This window comes from Dasypus novemcinctus, chromosome 4 (assembly GCF_030445035.2).
Source record: "Dasypus novemcinctus isolate mDasNov1 chromosome 4, mDasNov1.1.hap2, whole genome shotgun sequence".
Taxonomy (NCBI): Eukaryota; Metazoa; Chordata; class Mammalia; order Cingulata; family Dasypodidae; genus Dasypus; species Dasypus novemcinctus.
Genome location: NC_080676.1, coordinates 126,443,070 through 126,467,863, shown reverse-complemented (window position 1 = coordinate 126,467,863; position 24,794 = coordinate 126,443,070). Strand labels below are relative to the sequence as shown.

At 38.9% G+C, this 24,794-nt stretch overlaps 1 protein-coding gene across 4 annotated transcripts in view; it reads right to left on the bottom strand.

Moving 5' to 3' along the window:
• ROBO1 (roundabout guidance receptor 1) overlaps positions 1–23,479 on the bottom strand; it is a 1,228,714-nt gene extending 1,205,235 nt beyond the window's left edge. For 3 of the 4 annotated variants that reach the window (XM_058296071.2, XM_058296074.2, XM_058296068.2), the window contains exon 1: positions 23,134–23,388. The gene's annotated coding sequence lies outside the window, so the exon portion shown is untranslated. Of the gene's footprint in view, positions 1–23,133 lie in introns of all 4 variants that reach the window. The other variant, XM_058296067.2, reaches the window with a different exon arrangement.
• Between the last annotated feature and the right edge of the window lie 1,315 nt (positions 23,480–24,794).

The following is a 24,794-nucleotide window of genomic DNA, read 5'->3' as shown; positions in this document are numbered from 1 at the left end:
CCAATCAGTTGAATGCGTTAAAAGGGGAAATGCCTTCAGCATTCAGAGAGAATATCCCAACTTGACTTTGGACAGCCAACATCTCCTGGGAACTCATCAAGGACCTTCATCAGAGTCCCTAGTTTGCAGCCTGCCTACAGAATTTGGACTAACGCATCCTCATGATCACATGAGAGAATTTTATAAAATCTTATACTATTTACAGATAACGCCTTTTGATTCTGTTTCCCTAGAAAACTCTGACTAATACACAAGAAAACGGAACATGCTGCAACCCATAAATTTCATGAGCATGTGACCATTCCCATACCCTTCATTTGGAGTGAAGTAGGATCCTTGATCAGAAGCAATGCTGTGTGGAATACTGTGATGCTGGATAGGGTAATCTATAAGTACATGGATCATAGTTTGGGAGTAGCACTGCATGCAGAGAAGGCAAATCCATAACCAGAATATGTGTCTACTCCAGTTAGAGCAAAATACTGCCTCCCTCCATGATGTAAGTGGTCCAATGTAATCAACCTGCCAACAGGTAGCAAGCTTATCACCTCAGGGAATTGTGTTATAATGGAGGCTGAGTGTTGGTCTCTGCCATTGGCAGGTTGGTCATTCAGCAATAGTGGTAGCCAAGTTGGCCATGATAAGTAGAAGTCTATGTTACTGAACCCATGAAGAGCTGCCATCCCTAATACCATGGCAACTTTTTTCATGAGCACAGGGAGCAATGATAGGTGTGGCTGGGGAAAGAGGCCAACTTGTATCCACAGAAAGAGTCACCCTATCTACTTGATTATTAAAAGTCTCCTCTTCTGAAGTTATCCTCTGATAAATATTTACATGGGGCACAAATACTGTTGTTTTTTCCCATTCAGAAAGGTATATCAACATACCTCTCTGCTAAACTTCTTTGTCACCAATTCCTAATCATGTTCATTTCAATTCCCTGATAACCCAGGCAAACTATTGGCCACAACCCAAGAATCAAAATAGAAATGAACCTCTGTCCATTTCTCTTTCCAAAGAAAATGAAAACCAAGTACACTGTCCTTCAGTGATGTCCCCAAAAGGAGCTGTAGTGCTGCAGCTGTCCACTTTTGGGTGGTACCTGTATACCATGCACAAATGTCTGTTAAACAGACCTGAGTTTTCTCTTCTTCAGTCAAATAATCATAGGGAACATCCCAAGAGGCCATAGTTGCAGGCTTGGAAAGAGAGGTAATGTGGCAGAGTAGGGACCCTGGGCATTGGGCCATTTCCTTGTTTAACTTCCTTGCACCTTCAGGGCACACTCAAGCCTGATATCATACACACCACTTCCATTTGATGCATGCCCACCTTCATGGTTTAATGGGTCAAATGATTCCTACTTCATTATATAGTCAATTCAGGTTTCATAGTAACATAGTGGCTAATAGTTAAGAATTAGGTATCCACTAAGGCCTAGAAAGCAGACTAAAAGCTGTTTCTCAAAAGGAGAGTAGTTATCTACAGAGAATGGTAGGACTTTGATCCAAAATCCTGAGTCTTTTCTGTGATTCTCCCAAAATGTTCTGCCAAATGCTCCATCCAGCATCTCTATTTTTCACTGAAACTTCCAGCACCATTGGATCTGCTGGATCCTTTGGCTTAAGTAGTAGAGACGCTTGCATGGATGCCTGGACCTGTTGTAGAGCATTCTCTTGTTCCAGTACCTGTTCAAAAATAGCAGCTTTTGGGATTACTCAATAAATGGGCCAGAGTAGAATACCCAAATGAAGAATATGTTGCCACTAAAATTCAGAGACGTCAACTAGACATTGTGCCTCCTTTTTCATTGTAGGAGCCAGATGCAACAACATATCCTTCACACTAAAAGAAAGAGCACAACATGCCCCACACCACAGAACACCCAGAAATTTCACTGAGTTGAAAGTCCCTGAATTTTTGTTGGGTTTATCTCCCATCCTCTGACACACAAATGCCTTATCAATAAGTCAAGAGTAGTTGCTACTTCTTACTCACTATGTCCAATCAGCATAATGTCATGGTGGTATATTGGGTTGTGCACTCCCGTTAGGGTATGTATATTGTCTTGGTCCACATTCTGATGGGTATGGACCCATTTTACATAAGATCTCTTCTAAATGTTACTTTAGTTAACATGTGACCCATTTAATCAGGGTGGTTTTAATCTGGATTACTGGGATCCATTATAAACAGAGTGAAAATCAGGAGAGACAAGCCATTGTGAGTAGCTAGAATCTGGAAATCAACAGAATCTAGAAGAGAAAAAAGAAGATGATATATGTGCACTGTCTTGTGACAGAAAAGCTAAGGACCTCAGAGATTGCCAGTCAGCCAAAAGATACTGACCCTGGGAGGTAGCAAGCCTTTTAGCCTCTGAAATTGTGAGCCAATAAATTCCTGTTCTTAAGACAACCCATTGTATGGTATTTGTTTAACTTATGAGAAACTAAATCATCAGCATAATGGATCTGTGTGATGTTTTCTGGAAGGGAAAGGTGATCAAGGTCTCAGCAAACTAGATTATGACCAAGAGCTGAAGAAGTGACATAACCCTAAGATTGTATAGTATTGCTGGCCTTGCCAGCTGAGAGCAAGCTGGATTCTGAAGATCTTTACTAACAGATATTGAGAAAAAAAAGATTTATCAGGTCAATAGCTGAATACCAGGTACTAGGGAATGTGGTGATATGCTCAAGTTATAATACCACATCTGGAAGAGCAGCCACAATTATAGTGTCCACCTGATTAAGTTTACAATATTCCACTGTCATCCTCCAAGATCCCTATTTTTGCTTCATAGGCTCAACAGGAGTTGAATGGGAAGGTGGTGGGAATTACCACCCCTGCATTCTTTAAGTCCTTAATACTGGCATTGATCTCTACAATCCCTCCAGGAGTACAGTAATGTTTTGATTGACTATTTTTCCAGGTTGAGGCAGTTCTAGTGGCTTCCATTTGACCTTTCCTACCATAGTAGCTCTCCATCTGCATGTCAGAGAACCACTGTGTAGATTCTGCTAGCTGCTGAGTATGTCTATTTCACTCATGGATTCTGGAACTGGAGAAATAACCATATCATGGGTTTGGGGACCCACTGGGACCACTGAGAAATATACCTGAGTTAAACCTCTTTGATCACCTGATCTCCATAAACCACTACTTTGACTGGCAGGCTAGAGTGACATTTTGGGTTTCCTGGAATTGTCAGTCTAGAGCCAGTGTCTAAGAGTTCCCAAAATGTCTGGTCATTTTCTTTTTCCCAGTGCACAGTCACTCTGGTATTAGTTCCTTGTAAAAGGCTAGAAGGAAGATAAACCAGATAATTTTTCTGAATTGTGGCAAAGTTCTTTTCCAAAGAGAACTGGCCTACCCTTCATTCAAGGGATTGCAGATCTGTAACCTGTCTCAAGTATGGGAATTGATAAAGGGATCATGGCTCTCTGTTTTTTTGTGATTCAAAGTTAAACTTTTGCTCATTGACCTAGAACTCTTCTGCTTATATTGATCAAGTAGGAATTTAGTAGATTGCCTATCTATTTCACTTCTAGATACCTAAAGATCAACAAGCCAATGCCACAGGTATCAGCAAGTCTGACTATTCTGATTAATGCTTTTACTTTTCTGTCCATTTCTTTAGCCATGCCCACCTAGGTGATTAAGTGCTGCCACTGGGCTCCTGCCAACCCAGGGATCTGATCATCCCCATTGTTTTTAAGGATCCAAGTTCAGTGGCAGCAATTCCACAGTAATAGCTGACCTACTGAGAAGAGGAACCACAGCATTCCTTAGGGATGACACAGGTGCTCTCACAAATTTATTCCTCACATTCTTGGTGAAAGGTGTGTCCTCTGAAGATTCTTGGGGTGAGTGAGCAGGTCTTATATGATAAATTCATTCTAGTATTCCAATCTCTCTAAGCCTTTGGATACTCCCTTCTACATCACACCATGGCAGTTCTGGTATGGCATTTCAAATTCAGGCAATGTAGGCCACCTTTTGGTCCATGTTTTGTCAACCACTCAAAAAAATTGTTTAGCCCTTTCTAACCCCTTGAGTTATAACATCAAATTCAAAAATGTCTGCTTAGTGACCCCATATCAATAAATTCAGCCTCATTCAACTTTATGTTCCTTCTACCATTATCCACCATTCTTAAGTACATCCCCATATAAATTCCTCTAATTTCTATATAAATTATAGAAGTCATGCAGTTCTTTTGGACTGTTGTGAACATCTCATGGGTCATTTGTACCTCACCTTTTGGGAACTGTTGGTACTTCATTTTAGATTTAGATCTGAAGGAAATGATGGGGATGGCGTGCATCATGAGGGGAATTAGTAGTGTCTTGCAAGCCAACTACCTCAGGACATTCTGTTATGGTTTCATCTGATAGGATAAATTTAATCTCTTCAGACAGAAGTGTGAAGGCTGTTGCTTCATGGGAGGTAGTGATAGATTAACCTAAAAGAGCAGGATTAATCTCTAAAGGTGGAGGTAGGTTGGTTGATTCCTCAAGGCAACTGGAAGTAGGTGGCTGATTCCTCTGGACAGACTGGAGGATGGCTGGCTGATTCCTCTGAGCAGAGTATTTCAAGTTTATCTGGCAAGTAACACACAGCATAATCTAGAGTTACAACATCCCCACCATCATCATCAGCTCGTATGAGCCCATGTAAGATTTTAAGATCCCATTCCTTCCCAGTCAATGCCCTCACTTTAAAAGCAGGCACCCTGCAAGGTTAGGAATTCAATTCACTTTGTAATTCAGTCACTCTCACAATAAGACTCTGGATCTGGTTTTCAGAAATCTTAATTCTGAAAGAAGTAGGAATTTTTTTCAGAGTAAACAGAAACTTTTGTCTCCTTCTTTGTGGCACTTGAGCTGGGAATTTGAAGCCTTGAGCTCATCATATTTTTTAAACAACTGTATCCAACATATTTAGGAACAACCAGCTACCATCATTACACTTTTTGACTCCAATAAAACATTTGTTAAATTATCAAATACACTGTCATCCAGAGACTTGCCTCTTTAAAGTATTTGTGTAGCAGTACCCAATGGTGATATTCTGCATATCTCTATTGTGAATTCATGCCTAAAATGGACTAACAATACCATCTTAACCATTAGAAATGGAGTCATTAGTGGCTTTCAATCTAATCAGATTGGAGAACCAATTCCAAAAACCCAGAACCAACTCAGGAATCCTATCCTAAAGATTGTGTTTCTCAAGAACCACTTCCAATATCAAGATACATATTAGAGTGGGTTTTCCAGAGAAAAAGAATTGATAGGATATATACATATATGTAAATATTATGCTATTTATTACAGGAATTGGCTCACCCAGTCATGGGGATAGACAAGTCCAAATTCCCTAGGGCAGACCATAAGTTGGGATCTCCAATGATGGTTTAAAGTATTCCCCCAGAGAATCTGCATGACTGAAAAGACAGACCTTCTTCTTTCTGCCAGCTGAACTCATCAATACTCCCTTTAAAACCTCCAACTGATTGGATAAGACTTATTTCATTAAAAAAGACAATTTCCTTTATTGACTGTAGGTGTAATCAGTCATAGATGCAATGAATTGACTATTGATTAAATACAAGCAATATCCTCACATAACAATTTGGTCAGTGCTTGCTTGACCAAACAAATGGACACCAGAACCTAGCCAAGAAGGCATATAAACTTAACCATCATTGGGGTCAATTTTATATTACTAAATAAGGGTGTCATAGAACCAGAAATCACAGTTCCTCTGAACATGACAGTCTGTATTATCACACTTTGAACATTTTATTATGTTTCTAGCCAATTTTTATTATATTTTACAGTCACTTTGGATGCCCAAAAGACATCCAAGAAAAACTGAGAGTGATAAAAACAACTAAATGTCAGATGGGACTAATATTTGAGAAATGTGCAGGAGAACTGTGTACTGTGCTTCAGGAAAAAGATAGTCTGAGAGCAGGAAATACAATCACAAATAATGTCTGAAAAAACAAGGAAAGCATAAATAAATTCATGTAATTCTGCAATAAAGATAAATAATAAGAAAAATAAAAGGAAGCAATTTGAAATCATCAGTGTAAATAAATCTATGAATATGTAATATTATTGGCAATATGGTTGGAAAACTGTCCCAATTTTCTTTTACTTTCTTACCTGGGTTTATGATTGCTCATACATACCGATACTTTCAATATTGAAACGAATTTATGATCTATATGTACACACACATATATATAAATTATTTCAAATAAACATATAGTGGTAAAAATTTCACGCACTTAGGGAAATGCTATTTGGGGTATTCAGATTAAGATATTATGAAACAGTAAAGAATAAAAGAGAAATATATGAGATATTATTACAAATATTTAAAAATAAATCTGAATTATATCATAAACAGCACATTTTTGTGATCTTTCTAGACATGGAAGAGATTGATTATAGAGAATATATAGTTTTTATGTCTGGAAGTTTATTATTAGTGTGGATGTGTATGCATATTTAAATTATACAGTTTAATATAATTGGTTTTATTCCAGAGTTTTAGCATGAAAAAGAGATATCATCAAACAGTAAAGCTATGGCTTATATTTCTTTTCAGGTCTATGTTATCTTCTTAAATTATCTGTATTTGTTACATGTTGGGGTGCTGTAAAATGCAGGTGTAATGAAACTATTTATGTTTCACATCAAATTATATGGCTAAAACAAAAAATTCAACCAACTTTCCAGATACTTCGTTGATCTAGAGTTCACCAGAAAAAGAATTTTGTTCTTAAATGAGTTACGAGTTTACCCATTTAGTTATATAGTTAAAATATGCTAAGCAGTATCTTGGGGATATATTCTTCATTGTACCAGGGAACCATTGGCTGGCTATGAGGGTAGAGAAGACAAACAAGGGAATCCTTTTACTCTTCAAGTACAAGTAAGTGATATGCTTGGGCTCAAAGTCATGGGCTAATTTTAAAATTTTGGGAGTCACATGGTAATTTCTTGTCTTACTGTTAAATCTTAATATTTTAATATTTTCTTGGGATTTATTCACCATTCTATACTTCAGGATACAGGGAGAAACTGAATTCATCATTTGTTCCTTGAATTCAATGCAAAATTTTATAGACTGTGCATTATTTATGTTGTCTTTCCATTCTTAAATAAAAATGATTTAGCTTATATTATTGTAGTATTGAAATCACTGTTAAATGCAAAGATATCTCCATATGGAAAAATATATTTCTATAGCACTGCAATTGAAATGTAGGAAAATTAACTCATTATCTAGTAAAAATACAGAAACTCAGCTTTTCAGTATAGCTACCATTAATGCTAAGGAAAGATACTAGTAAAATTCAGTAGTTAAAATCACCTATACGTATTTGTTAATTTAGCTAAATGTCATTATGTAAATAAATGGTAAGCGATATGCAGACAAGCAAAAAGCTGCATGCATGACCTCTCGTAGCATGGCAAAGTGGAAGATATTTAATGCAACAAAATGAAAGGCCTTTAAACCAAGTATACCTCCAATATCTTGAAGTCTGTATGTGGATTATTACACACTATTAAAGGCATAAATGATGAATAAAGATTGTTCTCTCAGAAAAGAAGGCAGAGAATTTTTTTAAGGATAGTAGTTACACTTCAATTATCTTATAATTTTTGTCTACAATAATATGGACAAGGGCTAACAAAGCATTGAAAATATTACTAAGATAACAAACAGTTTCTTTACTTATATAGACAATTAATGATTGGGCACTGGGTGTTAGATAGCATTATATTTTTCCATTTCTTTTTCCCAGAAAAAAAGTATGCAATTTTACCCTTAAAACTAGAAGCATCCACATCTGGAAATCAAAGACCAGAGACCTTAACTACACAAAATAGTTCATGAAACCAGCCATCCATTCAATAACCATAAAAATGAAAGTATCAGCTATCTCCAGGCACTATCGTAGGTACAGAATTTACACATATAAAGAAGGCATATCTCCTATTCTTGAGCATTCTTAGTTTAAAAGGGAGAGAAACCTATACATTTATATTTAATATTAGACCTTATACAAAAACTTAAAGGACTAAGCTGGAGGTAAGTATGTGTACAAGGAAGGGATAAAATGGGGGCATAGGGTTATCTTTGGGGGTTTGAGGGGAGCTAGGGATGGGCAGATGGGTAACATTGCCCAAGAAATTGGGGGGAGGGTGGGGCAACACACGAACATAGGAGATTGTCAGGAGTTGGTTGAGGGTATAATGCTGAGAAAATCTTTTCAAAATATAATTACGAGAGTTACCTGTTTAAGATACTCAAAGGGGATAATCTGACACAGGACAGACTCCTAGGGAATATCTGAATGCTCATTTTGCCAGAGTGGGTTATACCATTGGGTAGGGACCCATATAATGAGAGTGAAGGTAGACCCACAACCTGGGGAGGACTAATGCCATCAAATAGAGGGAACTGTATCTCTCAAGAGAAATGGTGGCTCCCAAAAACAGTTGAGCAAGTCAAGCCCTCAACACTGTTGCAAGTATCTCTGAACATGGCTCCTCAAGAGATGAAGATTGACTGTCACTGTGGGCCCCAAGGGGAGGGGGAAATAGATATTGAATAATGGAACCAAAGTAAATGTGAGGGAAAAAGAAGTGTTTCACAAGAGTACACAAGGATGGATATAAAACATGTAATATTACACCAAAAACATTTAGGGGACGACAGACTAATAATGTAAACCATAATGAAAAACATAACTAAAAATTTAGAAAACTGTATAGCCTAAATATAAACCACAATGTAAACACAAATGTCACCTTGTTTGAAAGCTATTGTCTCAATATCTGTACATCAGTTTCAGTAAATATGATATGAATAAGTTAAAAGATTATCACTGTGGAAGGGAAAAGATTTTATAATGGATATGTGGGAGTACTGTATATTGTATATATAAATTACTGTGATCTAAGGCTCTTGTGAAGAGAAGCTCAATAATTAGGGAAAAAAGAAAAGAAAAAGATAGGATGTAGAATTTTTCCAAATCAATATGTATTCTATATCTAACCTTAAAACTCATTGCTATATTCCATTTTACTATTAAGGGAACCTGACATTATATTGGGCTTCACTTTTCAGGAAGTTTTGGATCACAGAGTGGTTCAACAATGGCAGCGGAGGAATGCTGGTATGGGATGTTATTGACAGGGGACATATGGTTGACAGGGAGTTATACAGGGCATGTGTCCAGGGTGCATGGAAATGTTTGGATATACTCATAGTGGAAACAATTAAAAACAACAGCTGGGGGGATACTGGGTTTTGCCGGGGAGGGGCTCTGTCGTGGTCCCTAGGGGAGCAGCGGCAGTCCCCCGGTGCAACGGTAAGGACCAGGAAGGAATGAGGGTTCAATAGTGACCCCCTGATACTAATGACTAAGCTTGTGAGCCTATACACCTGAAATAAGAACTAGGTCTAGAGCAGCACTGTGCCTAAGAGTTCCCTCCTGACAGCCTCCATGTTACTCAAATGTGGCCAGTCTCAAAGCCAAACTCAGCATGTAAATGCAATGCCTTCCCCCCCAGTGTGGGACATGACACCCGGGGATGAGCCTCCCTGGCACCGAGGGATCACTACCAAGTACCAGCTGATGACGTAACTAGAAAATGACCTTGAATTAAAGGTTCAATGCGGACCAGCAGAATATCCCTGTCTACATATAATAACAGGAGTTAAAAATGCTGTTTGACCTAAAGTAAGGGGGAAATGGAAAGGACAAATGAGTTTATATGGCTATGAGTCTCTAAAAAAGAGTCTGGAGGTTGTCAGAAGGATTGTCCTTATGCACACCTGAGCAGAGTCTCAGAGACAGATAAAGTAGATACAACCCCAGGTATTGGTCCTTTTGAGGGCTAAAGAGACCCACAGGTTCTATGGTCATGGCAGATGGAGTTCACTGCCATGTCAGTTGGCCCTTCTTTGGAGCTGGTGTCTCTGCGTGATGGAGCTGGACTCAGATGTGATCTTTTACACAAAGCCTTTCATGCTACTTTACTGGAATTGTAGTTGGTGATGGGGTTTAAGATATATTAGGGGATTTGAATCTCTGGACTGACAATATGATAGCCAGGCCCTGAGCCTCAACAGACTTCAGCTCCTACACTCTGATTTATTGGACTTACCCCACTCAGCTAACATGGAGTTGAAGAATGTCAACCACCACACTATGGAGCCTAGAGTGCCTAAAACTGAAAGCAGGAGGATAGCATCCAGTATCCATGTGGAATCTAAGCCCTCTCTTGACATAGATGTGGAATGGACACAACCAAGCCAAGGTCCACAGGAAGGAGGAATACAGTAAGGATTAGAGTGGACTTAATGATATTCTATTCATGAACTATTGTGGTTAATAATCGAGAAAATGTGGCATTGGTGTGGAAAAAGTGGCCATGGTGGCTCCTGGGTGTGGGGAATGGGAGGAAGAGATGAGATGTGGAGGCATTTTTGGGACTTGGAGATGTCCTGAGTGGTGCTGCAGGGACAATTGCCGGACATTGTATGTCCTCCCATGGCCCACTGGATGGAATGTGGGAGAGTGTGGGCTATGGTGTGGACCATAGGCCATGGGGTACAGCGATGCCCAGAGATGTACTCACCAGATGCAATGGTGTCATGATGATGGGGGAGAGTGTTACTGTGGGGGGAGTGGTGGGGTGGGGGTGGTGGGGGTGAATGGGGACCTCATATTTTTTTAATGTAATATATTTTTTTAATGAATAAATAAAATAAAATAAAATAAAAAACAAAAGTTAAAGGAGCAATGTACTGTGGAAGCAAAAAGGAGAAAGATACTATTTCTGTCTGGTGAACCCCAGAAAGATTTCATTTGTGAAGGTCACAGAATAAATGTGCTTACTAGGACAGAAAGGAGAGGAATGGTTATTTGGTCATTTCACACAGAGAGGAAACCATGGAAAATAACTTTGTGACAAGTTTTTGCACATATTTCTTCACATATTCACTCAACAAATTCTCTTAATAAAATTTTTATATGTAATGTACTCTGCTAGCGGTTGTAAAAACAATGGAATATGGACTCCAGTCCTTGCCTCCTGGTGCTAACAATCTTAAGAAAAACATATTGGATACATATGATGTCTTTTTTTAAAAAAGGAAGGTAGAAAGGTAGAGGTGTCTTCTGAGTGTGTATATATACACACACACACACATATGTATATATATATATGGCTTTAAAACATAGAGTAATTTTGTTAAATAAAAGGAAATTTGCTAAGGGACAGAGGTGTGTTGAAAGATCAAGGGCTCTCAAAAGTTATGTAAAGTTGTTTGAACTGTATTCTAGACAAGAGAATGAAGTTCGTAATCAAAGAAAGAAACAACTGATTAATGTATTAGATAGGTAACACTTGAAGCATTGAAAATCAAAAAAATAAATCAAGGAGAGTCTAAAATTGTGAAAACACGGGTAGAAAGACTACGACAAAATTCCACATGGGAGACAAGGATGGCCTGCATAACTTTGCCAAGATGATGAAGAGGAGGGGGGCAACTGGAAAGGTAACTTGACCTGTGTGCAGTGCTGATGCGCACAAGGAGTGCTGCGCCATGCAGGGGTGTCCCCTTCATAGGCCAGTCCCACGCGCAAGAGTGCGCCCCGCAAGAGTGCCACCCAGCGTGAAAGAAAGTGCAGCCTACCCAGGAATGGTGCCGCACACACGGCCAGCTGATGCAGCAAGATGAAACAACAAAAAGAAACATAGATTCCTGGTGACACTGATAAGGTTAGAAGCAGTCACAGAAGAACACACAGAGAATGGACACAGAGAGCAGACAACTGGGGGAGGAGGGGAGGGAAGGGGAGAGAAATAAATAAATAAATCTTAAAAAAAAAACTGTGTGGGAGAGAGTTTAAAATGTAAATTATAATCCACACTAAGTGGCTATGCTCCAATGTGTTCATCAATTTTAACGAATGTACCAAACTAATGAAAAATGTGGGACAATGTGGGAGGGGTAGGGAGGGGGGCATATGGGAATCTCCTACATTTTTTTTGGTAACATTTATTTAATCTAACCATCTTCTAAAAAATAAATAAGGTCAATTTACATCACACACAAAAAAAGGTTCATCCATATTGCAAAAAAAGGAGAGAAAGATTTGGAGATTCCCACTCATGAAGAGTAAGGGAAGGCCCAATCAGGAGTCTGCTCCACAGATTTCACTTAGAAGACTTAAAGTCTTCTTGAGGTGTAGAGAGATAGTGATGCCAATGAATAAGATTTGAGGATTTCGAAGGCAACTATTTGAGTGACAAGCTACTGATCATGAGTTGATTTTGAAACATGATAAATCCTTGTTGAGCTGGGGAGGAGGGCAGAAAAAAGAAGAGGTTCCATAAACCCTTAACAATACCAATTTAATGCTGGGAAATATATATGAGCCGGAGAAATATATTTTAGTATCATCAGAATATTTACTATAGAGCAATGGTTCTCATACTTGCTGCCCATTGCAATTACCTAGGTCAAGGAAGAACAATGGTGCCTGGATCTTACCCCCACATTCATTTGGGGTACCGGCTGGGACTTTTTTTAAAACTCTGCAGGTGATTCTAACATGCAGACCAGGTGGAGGACTTCTGTTAAACAGGAATATATTTGATAGGTCTTTATTAATAAAAACCTAGATTCTGAAGTCAAACAGAATGACATTTGAATTGAAGCTCTATCACCTCCCAATGAAACCCTCCACATGAAAGCCACAGATTTGTTATCTATAAAACTAGGGGTGATTTCTATTCACCTGTAGGATTAAGTGAGAAAAAGTATAAATGTGCTTTTTACACAATGAAAGAGAGCACAGACAACTTCTATAAATATTATCAATTATTAACACCACATGATTATTCTCTACCATATAAAAGTTGAAATCATGGTTGTGAAGGAGATCCCAGAGGACAATATGTGGAAAACAAGGGGAAAAGCTCTAAGGGAAGAACCTGGGAGACACATAACATTTAAGATACTGGAAGAGCAGAAGGAAGAATCAAAGGAAGAAGTGGGATGGCTAGTTGTATGGGGGATGATGTATTGGAATTTATTCTATATATTTCAAACATTGTATAAATTTGAAGTATAATGAGATCTGTAGCTTGAACATTAATTTGGCATTTTTTAAATCAACAGGGTCTAAATGAGATCAAAATAGCACTGTGTAAATCTTGGTTGATGGGTGAATAATTAGTGAGGGGTGAAGATAGCAAAGGGAAGAATACTCTTTCAAGAAGTTTAATTTAGAAAAATGGCAAGGAGAACAGAGAGATAACTCAAAACAAAATACGGATTATGAGAGGTTTATAGGATTTTTTTCCACAGGTTGAAATAATTGTAAAAAGAAGCAAAGAAGCTGGTTAAACTAAAGGTTAGAGATATATGAAAAAGGAAACATGATGCACCATGGCTCCAATGGAGTGCATTTCTCTGAGACAGGAGTGTGTGAGCAGGGGTGACGTAATTTTAGAGTGGTGAGGGAAGCAGAGAGTGAGGTCCACTGATAGTGTGAGCTGGAGCTGCTCTCTGCTGTAACCTGAACCGACTGAAGATGGACATTGCTTTCACTTCAGTGCTTTTCAATGTCTAGCACCTTGCCTTATAGGGATTGATATTTAATTCAGTTCTGTTGAATTGGACTAAAACTTGTTCAAATCAGAGATCCTGCAATTCTAGAAAAGTAAGCAATGCACAATAAAATGCCAAAGCAAATCAAAGAAAAGCTACAGGAACCAAAGGGGTATTGGGAAAGAAGGAACATCTCAGTATGATCATATAGACCCTCCTTTATTTTCCCTCCCTTTCATTCTTCCTCCTCCCACAAATGTGGAGGACTTAAAAGAATGGTATAAAATAAAGTGTCTGGACTACAGAAGGACAAACAAAATTTTACAGCTATCCAAATAAAACCTGCATTGCCCACCCAGGCACTAGCCACCTATGGAAAATAAAGATTATTTTTACTAATTTATTAGCTATGGCTACAAAAACAGAAAAATGCAAAGCAGCAAATTCTTTCTTGATCTTTCTCCATATCCCTGCTCAAGTTCTTGGTTTATGACATTACTTTGATAATAGTTTCTCATAGCCCCAAATTATATCACAATGTTCATGTTGATTGATAAATGTGGGAACATGTTTAATAAACGTGGGAACAATGCAGCTAGGTATTAACAGGTAACATGAGGTAACATGATCTACTGCAGAATGAAAGTGATCAGTTAATTTGGCTAGTGGAAATATTACTGTGATGAACTAATAAAAATCAGGATCTTTTTCCACCCTCTTATGTTCAAAGTTGAATTCAGACTCACTGAAAAACACTTGCAACCACCAGCATTTTTCCCCTGGGGAAAAAAAATTACTCACTGATTGTGCCCTCTGCATGAGTAGCCTTATCTATGTAACATACAAATAATAGTAAATTTCAGGGTTCTTTTCAAGTACCGTAAGGTTATCACCTGTGAGGAAGAGTCCTCCATAAAATGTCAAATAGCCTCTACCTAGAAAATTTAATGAAAATAGGAGTACAGATTAAAGCAATAATAAAAAATAAATCATTACCTTAAGTAAAAAGCATACAGGGTAAGTATTGGGCTGTTGCTTCTTTGTATCCAGCAATAAGAGCAATCAGTGTTCTCACCATCACTACAAGACCCTTCCTTGTACACATCCTGCCCCCCAAGGAGTCAGCAAAGGAGCAGATGCTACATAATCTGCAATTCACGATATCTGCATACATTTGTGTCAGTGGAGTAATCCCATTTGATCATGTTAGTCTTTGATCTGGCAGTTCGCATGTGCAGGTGGCTAAGGCATTGCCATATTGGCCACTTTGTATTAGCCCTAACAGAAAGTCCTCCTGGGGTTTCACATCTACTTCAACTACATCCAGTTTTGCAGCCTTTTCATTCCAAAGCCTCCATCATACCTCAGCAGCTGTCATATATAGAAGCAGAGCACTCATTGTTAAGATTTCTTCCTCAATAAAATATCCTTATTTAGTGCAGTGTATCCCATAGAGTAGATGCATTGTGTGTTCATTTTCCAAAAAAGCTCTTTTGACTTACTGCCTTTCTCATAATAGTAGTAGATGGAGGGACTATTCTATGGTGTTGTGTCTAAAATTAACATTTTAAAAGGCATTAAGAATACACATTGGAAAGATAGATACTTTTCTATGGAATAAGGGTATCCAACCACAAATGGTCTCATAGTAAATATTTATCTAATTAAATTTGATATTTGAAAGAGAGTGAGAAAACATATCTCTCCTCATATGAAGGAAACTAAATATTAAGGACTAAAATAGTACCACTAGCTCAATCCTAGTTCTTCTTAATTTAAAGCCAAGGTATAGTATACTGCCATCTCAGGTAAACAAGTTTGGGGTGAATATCTAAGGAATTTACCAAAGGTCATCTGTAACTAACCCATGGTTCCTTTTCTGTTTTACACATTGTCATTACTTTCTTGATCAGGATAAGCTAAATGCAATTCTTCCCAAGACGTACTTATGTTTGTGAAGCTGCAAAATTATCCTTACCAACATGCATCACTTACCTCTGAAGGAACTCTCTGCTGAAAATCAAATGGATTGATTCTATTAGCATGTCCTATAAAATCCATTTATTCTTTAATTCATTTGTCCCAAATGTTACTGAGTGTGCACTCTTCCCAGCACTAAACAATATGACTTTCCACAATGATGGGAGTATCTTACATCTGTCTAAGATGGCAGTCCCTAGCCACATGTGGCTATTGAACACTTACAATGTAGCTACTTGAATTGAACCATTAAGTAATTAGAATTAAATAAAATTACAAATTCAGTTTCTCAGTTATTTTAGCCATATTTTAAATTATCAATAGCCACATACAGCTAGGGGTATTGGAGAGAACAAACTCAGACAGGTCTACTGAGCAATTATTCACCATCTTTGTCCTAGTTAGTTTAAGTCTGGTCATTAAAACTGGTACAAAAATAGTGCTTGGATTAAAGGGTAATATAAGTAAGGTCTATGTCCTACAGAAACACATGAGAGAGAGGTAAATTTTTATGGGAAAATTAGGAAATGCTTCAAAGCAAGAGGTCACACTTAAGTTAGATTTTGAAGGATAAAGAGTATCTTACTAGATAGAGATAGGGAATGATATTTTAGGAAGACAGATGATAGATAGGCGAGGGCAAATGTACTGAGTCGGAAACTATGTAGTTTGTGGAGGGATGGTACAGTGTCAAGTATATGAGACAGGCCATGCCTAAGGCAGAAGGAGGAGGAGTTGGAGAGAATTTAGAATGTTAGGCCAAAGTCTGAGTATGAATGTCAGTTGTGCTGAAGAATTCAGACTTGAAGTCATATAAAGAGAGGGCAAAAATAATGAAAGAGTAAAGGCACAACATGAATTTGTTAATAGCCTAAAACAATTCCTTGATTGGAGTTGTGATTTTTTTTAAAAAAGCATTAATTGTAGGGGAATTGAGTTTATGGCCAGGGATGTAATTTGTATTTCATGAACTTTTCTTTGTTCCCCCATTTTTTGGGTAGGCTTATACATATTTGATTCTCTCATTTGGGTAAACCAGAACTTTCTTAAAACTCTTTTTAATTGATTCCTAATATTTAAATAATGTAAACTTCTTAGATAATCTAAATTGTTTTGGTATTTTCATGTTTATTGTAGAATTAAAAGCAACTTCCTACAGAATACTCTGATTGTGTATAAGCCAGAGAAGTTGTTTTACAATCCTCCCAGTTTCTCATTTCAGGGTAAAGCTTACCATAATATGTAGAGTGCACTACAATGATTTTATTCCTAAACATTTTGTGGTTGGATTAATATTTTAGAGGGCTTATTCAAGGGTTACATATTGATCCAAAGCTGTTGGCTGCTATGGTGAAATGTTGTTCTGCCTCTGGGTCATAATTCACCTGGCAAATGGTCAATCATGCTTCACTCCTAGAGTGAGTCATGAATCTTCCTTGCATCTATCGAAGTTCATTTCTAAGGTTTATCCTTGCTAGGGCCCTTTAAATGAGGAGAGTGTGTCTTTGAGATAGTCATTAATATTCTCTATAAAGAAGTAAAACTGAAATAAATGATGCTAAAAATAATTAAGAACTCATTACACAGGGACAATTCACATGAAGAAATTATACAGTTTGTCATAAAACACATTGGTCTTTAATTCTGGCTCAATATAAACCCATTTCGATTGAAGTCATAATTAATGCTTTTCACTCTGGTTCATTAACATTGTGATGATTTAGTGAGATGCCTGCCCACAAACAAACCTGGCAGACAATAAGCAGAAACAAGTATCTCAAGTGAGGGCAGATGCCAAGTCTTATAGGCAAAAGTCAGTGTTACTTCGTTCACATATAAAAGTTATATGTGAAGTCACAGAATTTCTGAGCACACAGAAATAAAAATCAAGTTCAAATATATCAGTAGATGTGAATGTAAGAAGTAAAACTTTAAAACTTTAGGGGAAAATATACAAAAATATTTTATTACTTCACAGTAGGGAAGTTTTTAAAACAAGACATGAAAAAGACAAATGATAATGAAAATACTTTATATATTTTAATGAAATACAACATAAATCTAACTGTGTTAAATGATGATAAAACAAGAAAAAGTATAAGATATAGTACAGGGAAAATATTTGCATTGCATTCACCCTAAACAAACAAACAAAAAAAAGAATTAGAACTTTTAATATATAAAATATATGTATAAATTAATTATTAAATGTCTCACTTGAAAAACAGGAAAGGTATGTTTAAGCAATTTACAAAATGTGGCAGTTTGATATTATTTATAAATTCTAAAAAGAGATATTGATTATGTTTGTAAACTGGTCTGTTTCTCTGAGCGATGGCCTTTGATTGCTTTAAATCCAAAGGCTTTACATTTACTTGATTAAATCAAGATTAGGGCTTTGATTGAACCACGTCATTAGGGCATGTATGGTTGAGTCCCTGCCCCCTTAGTGGGCTATATAAACGGATGCTCAGTCAAGAACACAGAGAAGGGGATATGCAGAAGCAGATACTCAAGAAGAGAGAGAAAGCTCCAGGGACACAAAAGAGGATTCTGCAGCCCTGGGAAGAAAATTGGACCATTTGCCTGGCAGCTCACAGCTGACATTCTGAAGAGAACAGAGTAGCTGACTCCAGAAAGAAACAAGCCCAGGGCAGAGAGATGAGCCCTATGCCAGCCTACAGCTGAGATCGGAAGAAGCTAGACCCACCGAGGCTTAAGAGGGAAGAGAAAGGCTAAACCCTTGCAGACGTTGCCCACCATCTTGCGTCAACAGGAGGCAACGGACTTTGGGTGAGAAAGTTTCTCTTATGGTACCTCGAGAGAGACTCTTGAGGGCCTTGTAACTGTAAGCTTCTACCCCAAATAAATACCCTTTTTAAAAGCCAACAGATTTCTGGTACTTTGCATCAGCACTCCTTTGGCTGACTAATACACAAAAGAAACTAGAATGTTCAATTAATACATGGAATTATACTCATGCACTGGAAATCAGAAAAGGCAAATCAAAATCATTCAATTAGCAAAATTAAGAAATGTCATGATACTAAATGTTAATGAGGATAGATAGAAGACAATAGTTCTCACAAATAGGCTTATAAACTGTAAATACTACAAACACTGTATGGGGAAATTGGGCAATATCTTAAAAAGATGAAAAAGAACAGTCCACATAATCAATCAACTTTACTCCTAGGCATATACCTAAAAACTTATTTTATTGCATATGTGCACATGAAGCATATGCAAAAAAAATTGCTACATTGTTATATCAATAAATTTGAAATGCCCATTAAACAGAGGAAAAAATAAATTGTAGTATTATAAGATGAAATTGTAGTATAAATATAAGACTAAAGTGTGGCATAATTATGTGATTTATCAAACTGGACAAATCACAAAAAAAATTCACAAAATGCACATAGTATGTGAAAATGTATGTCAGTAATTTAACTATTCAATATAACACTGCATTTGATTTTGAAGTGTACATATACATAGTAAAATTAAGAGGAAATGAATGGGAATATAATAGTCAATTCACAATACTGGTTATAGTTGTAGGGGCTGTGTGTAGGGTTTTCTTACTGATGGAATTTATTCACTGGTTGTAAGATCCTCGGAAGTGATTGGAGAATATTGGCCTGGGAGTGATCCAAAGAATGGTTTGGATATGAAAAGTAGGTTTAGTAAATTAAATATATAGGGGCTGAAATGGAATTCCAAGAATAATCAAAATTCCTCATTTACAGATGAGGAATAAGCAGATCCAGTGAGTTGAAGAGATTGGTTCATATAAAAGCAGCATGACATACTGGAAAATGATGGATTCTGTCATGAAGAAGAACTGGTTTACAATTCTGGCTCTGACCCTCATTTGCTGAATGATCTTGTACATTTTGATTAACCCCTCTGAGTTTCACTCTCTTGATATATAAAAGGAATTTAATAAAATCTACGTCAAAAAGCATGATGTGAGCATTAAGCAAACTATCTTTTGCTGGTAAAGTACTTGATACCATGTCAGCAATTTCCTCGTATATGACCTTGGATAAGTCAGTCACTCTTCTAGGGCCTACTTCTTGTGGAATTGGGAGATTTGGCTGGTATCACATAGCATTAATATATCTGAGGTACAAAGTGATGCATCAATAATTAGTATTACTCACTTCAACAGCAAGTTTAAAGAGATAAATGATGATGTGACGAGAGCATAAATCTACCCTACTGTATGTTTATTTTATTTTTTTTTCATTGTTTCTGAACTAACAGAGCTCAGAGATACAGAAAAAATGAGTTGTGCTTTCCAGGCGATGAGGAGCAGCCCATTCTCCAGAAACTGGATGTAACTTTACCTGCAGTTACATTTCAAATGGTGCATTGCACCTACTCATTCATTAAGCTGCCAAGTGAGGGTTTGTTTTGCTGCCTTGCTTTCTGTCCTTTAAAACTTAAAACATATACAGTGCCTGGAGTAGCTCAGCCTCATAATGAATGTTACTTACATTAAATCTGGCTTAAATTTAAAAATCTTCTAACAGATTAAGGATAGATGGATGCCAAAAGGTAAGCTTTCATTTGCTAAATACAACAGTAGTATCCAAATAATGCACATAAAGGTATAGCTACCCTTCCAACTCTGATCAATGCTGTTTTGTATTTGAACTGGTTCTATCATATCATAAAATAAAAGACAATTACACAGAAGTCATCTAATTCTCTTTGGGGAGATATTAGGATATTCTTTGGATTTTGTGCAGATAGGATAAGAGAATGTCTGCTTTAAACCTATGGGACTCCCTAGGCAGCTGTTGGGTGTCTGCCCTTCTCTTGTGCTCAGCACAGTGCTCTATCAATGGAAATCACTAACGCTTCATAGGATATAGCCAGGAAGATGGTTAACACTGGTTCAAGGACAGAGGAAAGGAAAGGAAGTAGCAGGAAGGAAGGGAGGAAATACAGCAAGCATGTGATTAGCAGCTGTTCTCTGTAGGAAGCCTCCGTCAGGGCCCTGCAGCTGTGTCATTGTGTTTCATTCTGCAGATCTTACAGGGCTAAATTGGAAGACACAAGGTCCAAGGTGTGTGGGAAGGGTTAAAGGAAGTCCAAAACGCATGGCGATGATGTGAGATGAATGTCCTTACCCCAAATATACTCTACTCTCCTTTTCCACCTCCCCCCCACACCTCCCTATGGGAGATCATAGAGTCCTAAGAAATTCAACATGCTGCATTCCTTCCAGAAGGCTTTTCAGAAATACTCAGGCTACTTGTGACTCCCAGAGATAAAGAGGAGACTCAGGTTTTGGGGCTGCAAACTGAGTTCCCAGAACAATAGGCCCTAGGCTAAGCTTCCAAGTTGGGGCCTGAAAGCCCACTTACCAGGCTTGTAATTGGCCTCCTAAAGGCCAATTCTCAAAATATGTTCTTAGTATTACATCATAGTTCCCAAAAGAGCAAAGAAAGGGGCTAATGGAATGTGGGAAAAGATTGCAATGCCATCTGATTTCCCCATGTGCTCAAAGAAGTATATATTTCCTCTGAAGGGTCCCCCTCAACTGACATCACATATAGTCCATTTTATAGATTCCTCCTTCTAAGCCCCTTCCTCCACACGCTTAGCGGGTTTAGCAATCAGCTTCCAAATTAGCCAATCTCCCACCACCACTTGGGAACTCACAAACCATCTCTTACCAGCTGTCTGTAACACACAACCTAATAAAATCATTTAAAGAGGAACAGGGCAGGTGACAGTAGTTTGCAAGGTCAGGGCATTCCCTGGTGGGGGCCTCAAAGGGTGGGAGGTGCTGAGGTCAGGGTTAAATGACTGCAAAATGCAGCCTGCTGCCCACCTCCTTCCTTTATCTATAGAAGGATTCTTCTCCAGCGAAGTCCTGCTTTGGGAAACCTGCCCCTGAAGCGCTGCTGAGAAGCTGGGGGCCGCTTTTTAAAAACCCAGGGAGAGCAGACCACTTAAAAGATCTAAGAAAAGCCTGACCAATGAGCAGAAATGCCCCATCGCTGCCTTCCTTTCTCCTTCTGCAGCCTCATCAGCGCTTCCCTTCTTCCTCTCGGTCGCCTTTACCCTTTAGGGTGTAGATCCTTTAGGATGCTTGAAAAGCAGCCTGGGGAGATTCGCAGGGCACAGAGGCTCTTTACCGGAGGCTGCGGTGGGTATTCTTATCATTCTGTCTCACCTACATCGCTTGTCTGCCCGCAACACAGTAACCCTAGAAGAGGAACCTGGGACCTGGGTGGGCAGGTGTGTGTTTCCTGCGCGGGGCCCTCCAGGATCTCGGGGCGCCTGACAGCTGCGCGGAATTCCGCGACCTGGGCCCGCGCTGCAGCCGGGGCTGCGGGAGTCGGCTTGCCACGGCGATTGCGTGCCCGCGCCCGCAGGGCTCGCCTGCCTCCCTACCATTGTGTCCGCAGCGTTGCGGGGTTGAGCCCAGCGCGCCGCCGCAACAGCGCCCGCCCTAGCCTCCGCTGGACTCCGGTGGGGGCAGGGGAGGGGGCTGAGAAGGGAAGCGGGAAGGGACCCCAGAAGGGCACAGCGCTCTATCAATAATGCAGAGACGCCTGGACCTCCCTGGAACACATTTTCCAACTAAACGCCACCAGCTGGAGCGCTTCCCGGCACGTCCCACGCGTGTGGTTTTGTGTGGGGAAGATGGGACGCACCTTATTGATTCATCTCTCTCCTCTCTCTCGTCTCCCTTCCTCATTCCCTCACTCACACAAAGTTCCCTCGGGCTAGCTCGAGCCCCGCACCTCCACCCCCACCTTCTTCAGATCTACACCGCGTTTTCCCGCAAAAAGCTGTAGGTAGGACACTCAGATCCTGAAAAATCCTCGTTGCTTACACGCCACTAAGAGTTCACCAAGCCACTCAGCACTGCTCATTTTAAAAGCCCCTACTTTCATGCTCCCTGGAGAATGCTTTCAAAGTTTGGACGCTCAACTGGCCCTGGAGCCTGGTTTCTGAGCCTGCCACCAACCACGGTCAGAGACACCGCGGTTACGCTGCAAAGTTGCCCAGCCCCGAACCAGCAGGCCGAGGGTGCTCAGCGCGTCCTACCAAGCAGTTCCCCGGCGCGTCCCTACGAAGCCCAAATGCGGCACAAAAACCTCTCAAACAGGGTTAATCTAGCCAGACACAACAGTCCAAATTCTGAAACTTCTTTGTTAAGCAAGCGCAGCCCACGCGGAACCGATACCGCACAACTCCCAAGGAAATAAGCAAACATCTCATCCCTGCAGGGAAACTTGTTGAATCCCGCCCGAGCACAGGACTGCAATTTCCGATTTAGCCTGAAGGTTTTTCTTTCTATCCCTCAAAACCCCAGTACATCAGTCACAATCCCTGGACAAACTGCAGAGTCCTTTCCGCACCCATGCCGCACTCCAACACCCATCCCTGTAAAAACAGAACGCGTCCCTTTAGACCATTCTAAAGCCGGCTGTCACTTCCTTTACAATCATTTGCGAGACTTACCTTCCAAGAACAGTTTTCAGAAATCGAGCGGCTCGGTGGTGCAGACGCAGCCCTCCAACTTTGCTGTGCACGGAGACCTTTCCGAGTTCAAACCAAGCAAAAGCAGCCTGAGACTTTTAAACGTAGGAGGAGGAAACGGAGAGAGCGAATGAAGTCGAATTTCTTCCTAGTATCAGCACCCTGGAAAAATCCAATCCTTCTTCAGTAAAGAATTCTTTCAAACCCGTTATCTGTATTACTATTAATGCGCAGAGCAGACGGCATTGCATACAAATAGGCTCAATGTGCGCTTCTATTGGTGGCTTTGGAGGCCCCTGGGTCCTACTGCTCAAGCTCTAAACTACACAAGCAACACTACATAGGCAGCTTTGGAGACGCGGAGGGGAAAATGGATTTAATTGATTCGTTACCTCTGGTATTGTAATGCCTGCTGTGATGTTTAACCGAGAGAAAGAAAAAAAAAAAAAACCCACCTACATTTAAACTCCTGTCATGTGACCTATCATTTCATATCTGCTTTTAATTGTCTGTGTGGGGTGGCTTTGAAAATACAAAGGATTTTAAGAAAATATTTTTTTTTTCCTGAGGAAAATTCACAGAGATACTTTTGTTAGGAAAATCCTTTTTACTCACTGCCATACATTATTGAGATTGAAATCCAGAAAATAATTATGTAGCCAAATACTTTTTGTACTTACGTAAAATAGAACCTAATTTTGTTCTTGAGATGCATGGCTACTCTAAATAAAATAACTTAAATGGGTTTAAATAATAGAAGCTGAGTATGTGTGTAGGGATTATAAAACATGGGCTATATTAATAAAATATTACTTGAAAAAAATGCCATCATTGACAATGGCATGGGCATCAGTTTTTACCTGGCAAAATAAGAAACTCAGAAAAATTTTAATTGTGAATAATGACGTGAAAATGTTCATCAACACGCAGATTTTGATAATGTTACACTATGTCAAGCATTTGGTATTAACTGCCACAGGTCCTTTTTACAGCTTCTCTCTTAGCAAGTCGTTAGTAATGCAAATTGGCACAAAAAGAAGATTTAAAGTGAGGCAGGCTTGTGGTGACTGGCAATTTTAAATATTGTAACATGGTGAAAAAACGATATCATCACTAAATGTAGGTATTTTAAAATTATAATATTAGTGGTTGAATCTTAATATATATGAATTTAGAACCCTTAAGCGTTAAGGTTTTCCCTTGATATTTAATTTTGTGGGGGAAAAGAGAAGGCTCCAAGTGAGCTGAAATGTCACAGATTTTCCACCAAGTGCCATCTAAGATATTTGCAAATATTAAAACTTAGGAAATAACATACTTTTATTATGTTTCAGATGAAAAGTGTAACAGTAAATTCAAATTTAATTACGAAATTATGTCCATAATTTACAGCGAATGCTTTTGGCAAGTGATACATTGAATAAGGTCAGCAGCAACCAACCCATAAATTCTCCTGGCATTTGTAAACTAAATAAGCAAAAATGCAAAAGGCAAAATTACAAGAGAATTGAGCTCTTATTTCAAATACATGGATAGGTTTGAATATATGTAGTGTGTGCTACTATCCTTCTTCATTTCCATAGCTCCTTCCCTTTCCAGCCCCTTCCCTTCCCCCATCAGTAACCCTTGACAACAGAAGTGTT